The 5,000-nt window shown below is 53.7% G+C and overlaps 1 non-coding gene across 1 annotated transcript in view; it reads left to right on the forward strand.

Annotated features, from left to right (window-relative positions):
• The first annotated feature begins 3,300 nt into the window (after positions 1–3,300).
• Positions 3,301–5,000, forward strand: part of LOC126138132 (small subunit ribosomal RNA) — a 1,909-nt gene continuing 209 nt past the window's right edge. Inside the window, exon 1 of the ribosomal RNA XR_007528152.1 lies at positions 3,301–5,000. This exon is cut by the window's right edge and continues 209 nt beyond it. This is a non-coding gene — a ribosomal RNA (small subunit ribosomal RNA).

Consider the following 5,000-nt stretch of genomic DNA (forward strand, 5'->3'; position numbering starts at 1 on the left):
CGCAATTTCTACCTTAACCTAACCCACGTTGTGCCTTAACCTAACCCACGTTGTGCCTTAACCTAACCCACGTTGTGCCTTAACCTAACCCACGTTGTGCCTTAACCTAACCCACGTTGTGCCTTAACCTAACCCACGTTGTGCCTTAACCTAACCCACGTTGTGCCTTAACCTAACCCACGTTGTGCCTTAACCTAACCCACGTTGTGCCTTAACCTAACCCACGTTGTGCCTTAACCTAACCCACGTTGTGCCTTAACCTAACCCACGTTGTGCCTTAACCTAACCCACGTTGTGCCTTAACCTAACCCACGTTGTGCCTTAACCTAACCCACGTTGTGCCTTAACCTAACCCAAGTTGTGCCTTAACCTAACCCAAGTTGTGCCTTAACCTAACCCAAGTTGTGCCTTAACCTAACCCAAGTTGTGCCTTAACCTAACCCAAGTTGTGCCTTAACCTAACCCAAGTTGTGCCTTAACCTAACCCAAGTTGTGCCTTAACCTAACCCAAGTTGTGCCTTAACCTAACCCAAGTTGTGCCTTAACCTAACCCACGTTGTGCCTTAACCTAACCCAAGTTGTGCCTTAACCTAACCCACGTTGTGCCTTAACCTAACCCACGTTGTGCCTTAACCTAACCCACGTTGTGCCTTAACCTAACCCACGTTGTGCCTTAACCTAACCCACGTTGTGCCTTAACCTAACCCACGTTGTGCCTTAACCTAACCCACGTTGTGCCTTAACCTAACCCACGTTGTGCCTTAACCTAACCCACGTTGTGCCTTAACCTAACCCACGTTGTGCCTTAACCTAACCCACGTTGTGCCTTAACCTAACCCACGTTGTGCCTTAACCTAACCCACGTTGTGCCTTAACCTAACCCACGTTGTGCCTTAACCTAACCCACGTTGTGCCTTAACCTAACCCACGTTGTGCCTTAACCTAACCCACGTTGTGCCTTAACCTAACCCACGTTGTGCCTTAACCTAACCCACGTTGTGCCTTAACCTAACCCAAGTTGTGCCTTAACCTAACCCAAGTTGTGCCTTAACCTAACCCAAGTTGTGCCTTAACCTAACCCAAGTTGTGCCTTAACCTAACCCAAGTTGTGCCTTAACCTAACCCAAGTTGTGCCTTAACCTAACCCAAGTTGTGCCTTAACCTAACCCACGTTGTGCCTTAACCTAACCCACGTTGTGCCTTAACCTAACCCACGTTGTGCCTTAACCTAACCCACGTTGTGCCTTAACCTAACCCACGTTGTGCCTTAACCTAACCCACGTTGTGCCTTAACCTAACCCACGTTGTGCCTTAACCTAACCCACGTTGTGCCTTAACCTAACCCACGTTGTGCCTTAACCTAACCCACGTTGTGCCTTAACCTAACCCACGTTGTGCCTTAACCTAACCCACGTTGTGCCTTAACCTAACCCACGTTGTGCCTTAACCTAACCCACGTTGTGCCTTAACCTAACCCACGTTGTGCCTTAACCTAACCCAAGTTGTGCCTTAACCTAACCCACGTTGTGCCTTAACCTAACCCAAGTTGTGCCTTAACCTGCTCTGTAATTGGCATATGACACGTTACATTAATCCAGTGTTGTCTAACCACAACCCTCTGAATATAGTTCGCTACTCGCACCGCCCACCCTCTTGTGTATCGTTTCATGTTCAACACTTCGCAAGTGTTGCTTACTTTTTACATGCTCCCGCTGTACACTGTAATGTGGACGACTGCAGGATGTACATCGCCCCCACCCTCCCCCCTGCCTTCGCACGCTGGTCGTTCAGGTGCTTGCGTGTTCAATGCCCTTCGCAGCTGTTCACTGGCATTCGCATGTCGAAGCGCTCAGTCTACGTCGTGGTACGGCCTGTGTCCACTGTCCGCTGATGTCGTAAGCTTAACCCTCACATTGTACTGCACATAGGTCCGTATGTACTGCATGATACGCTGTGGCACATGTGTGACCGTACAACGACTGCGCCCAACAACAGCGAACCATACGGTCCAAATGTTGTGCACTCAGCCACGTGCCGTCTCCCCATAACAGCTACATTGCAGTGTGGTACGCCATAGAGACGTGTGGGATTAACGGACGCCCTGGATGGCGATCAGCATGAGCCGTCTGTTGATGTAGTGGCGCGTGTATTCAAACGTAGTCGTCTCTTCTCACACAGTGTGATAGCATGGTGCACCGCGTTCCACATCTGCGACATGGTACAGATGCTGGTTGACAGTCGGTCTCGTAATGGACATCGCATACGTAGGGGGCCACCTCCCACGTGTTCTCTAGTCGTGCACATTTTGTTGCGTGTATGTGGGCAGACGTAGTGTGTCGTGACACCTAACAGACAGGTATGCAATAATCGTTGCATTTGCAAACTGGGATGGACGTCTACGTTTGCTGGTGACGTTACGCAAATGAACAACTGGTAAACCCATTGTGGTGCGGTTGTTGTTGCTGGAGGTAAATCAGTAAGGGCAAATCTGTGTGTGAAGCGATACGCGGCGGTGGCTGGGTGGGACCGTCCCCGGCCGGTGAGGGGGGGCCGCCCGGCGTGCTGGCCGCGCGGTGCGTGGGCGCACGCGCTACAGCCGGCTGGTGGGGGCGCCCAGTGGCAGGCGCGCCGGCCGACGGACGCGGCAGGCGGCGCAGCTGCGCGCCGGGGCACCCTGCGCGCGGCGCCGGGCGGCCAAAGTGGGTCCTCGCGGGCCCGGTGCGAAGCGCGGTGGACATCTGCAGTGTGCTGGTCCGACTGAGGACTGTGTGCGTTGAGGATGCGCCGCCGCCCGGCACTCGGCGCCGCGACGCCGTCTGCTGCTCGGTCGCCCCAGCGGTTCTCGCTGGTGGTTTGTATCGCAGTTGTGCAGACGTGTTGGCACGTGCGCTGTGCTGGGAGAGTTCGCTTCGGCACCCACGTGGGGCCTTTGCCCTTCTGTGGCGCTGGCGTTGGAGCTGCCGGTCACCGTAGGTGGCGCGTGTTGTCTCCCGCCGGCAATGCCACGACAGCACGCTCCCGGGCCTCTGTCGGCAGCGGCAAGCTCAGTTGGGAGCACGGGTGGTCGCACCTAAAGCGTCTACTCGCCTAACTCCGGGCGATTGCGCCTCTCTCGAACCCGACCAAGTACTTAGGACGGCGCTGCGCGCCGCCGGGACCTGAGAGGGTTTCGAGGTGTATTGTGCAGGGGAGCTCAGCCTCCTCCTGTTTGCAGAATAATTGAGCGGACGCTTGCGTGTTCGCGCGGGCCCCTGGGACACACTCCCGGGCGGCCGGCTGCTCAGCTCTAGTTGACGCAGCTCCCTGGTTGATCCTGCCAGTAGTCATATGCTTGTCTCAAAGATTAAGCCATGCATGTCTCAGTACAAGCCGCATTAAGGTGAAACCGCGAATGGCTCATTAAATCAGTTATGGTTCCTTAGATCGTACCCACGTTACTTGGATAACTGTGGTAATTCTAGAGCTAATACATGCAAACAGAGTCCCGACCAGAGATGGAAGGGACGCTTTTATTAGATCAAAACCAATCGGTCGGCTCGTCCGGTCCGTTTGCCTTGGTGACTCTGAATAACTTTGGGCTGATCGCACGGTCCTCGTACCGGCGACGCATCTTTCAAATGTCTGCCTTATCAACTGTCGATGGTAGGTTCTGCGCCTACCATGGTTGTAACGGGTAACGGGGAATCAGGGTTCGATTCCGGAGAGGGAGCCTGAGAAACGGCTACCACATCCAAGGAAGGCAGCAGGCGCGCAAATTACCCACTCCCGGCACGGGGAGGTAGTGACGAAAAATAACGATACGGGACTCATCCGAGGCCCCGTAATCGGAATGAGTACACTTTAAATCCTTTAACGAGTATCTATTGGAGGGCAAGTCTGGTGCCAGCAGCCGCGGTAATTCCAGCTCCAATAGCGTATATTAAAGTTGTTGCGGTTAAAAAGCTCGTAGTTGGATTTGTGTCCCACGCTGTTGGTTCACCGCCCGTCGGTGTTTAACTGGCATGTATCGTGGGACGTCCTGCCGGTGGGGCGAGCCGAAGGCGTGCGACCGCCTCGTGCGTGTTCGTGCGTCCCGAGGCGGACCCCGTTGAAATCCTACCAAGGTGCTCTTTATTGAGTGTCTGGGTGGGCCGGCACGTTTACTTTGAACAAATTAGAGTGCTTAAAGCAGGCAAGCCCGCCTGAATACTGTGTGCATGGAATAATGGAATAGGACCTCGGTTCTATTTTGTTGGTTTTCGGAACCCGAGGTAATGATTAATAGGGACAGGCGGGGGCATTCGTATTGCGACGTTAGAGGTGAAATTCTTGGATCGTCGCAAGACGAACAGAAGCGAAAGCATTTGCCAAGTATGTTTTCATTAATCAAGAACGAAAGTTAGAGGTTCGAAGGCGATCAGATACCGCCCTAGTTCTAACCATAAACGATGCCAGCCAGCGATCCGCCGCAGTTCCTCCGATGACTCGGCGGGCAGCCTCCGGGAAACCAAAGCTTTTGGGTTCCGGGGGAAGTATGGTTGCAAAGCTGAAACTTAAAGGAATTGACGGAAGGGCACCACCAGGAGTGGAGCCTGCGGCTTAATTTGACTCAACACGGGAAACCTCACCAGGCCCGGACACCGGAAGGATTGACAGATTGATAGCTCTTTCTTGATTCGGTGGGTGGTGGTGCATGGCCGTTCTTAGTTGGTGGAGCGATTTGTCTGGTTAATTCCGATAACGAACGAGACTCTAGCCTGCTAACTAGTCGCGTGACATCCTTCGTGCTGTCAGCGATTACTTTTCTTCTTAGAGGGACAGGCGGCTTCTAGCCGCACGAGATTGAGCAATAACAGGTCTGTGATGCCCTTAGATGTTCTGGGCCGCACGCGCGCTACACTGAAGGAATCAGCGTGTCTTCCTAGGCCGAAAGGTCGGGGTAACCCGCTGAACCTCCTTCGTGCTAGGGATTGGGGCTTGCAATTGTTCCCCATGAACGAGGAATTCCCAGTAAGCGCGAG

Source organism: Schistocerca cancellata, unplaced genomic scaffold (genome assembly GCF_023864275.1).
Source record: "Schistocerca cancellata isolate TAMUIC-IGC-003103 unplaced genomic scaffold, iqSchCanc2.1 HiC_scaffold_651, whole genome shotgun sequence".
NCBI lineage: Eukaryota > Metazoa > Arthropoda > Insecta > Orthoptera > Acrididae > Schistocerca > Schistocerca cancellata.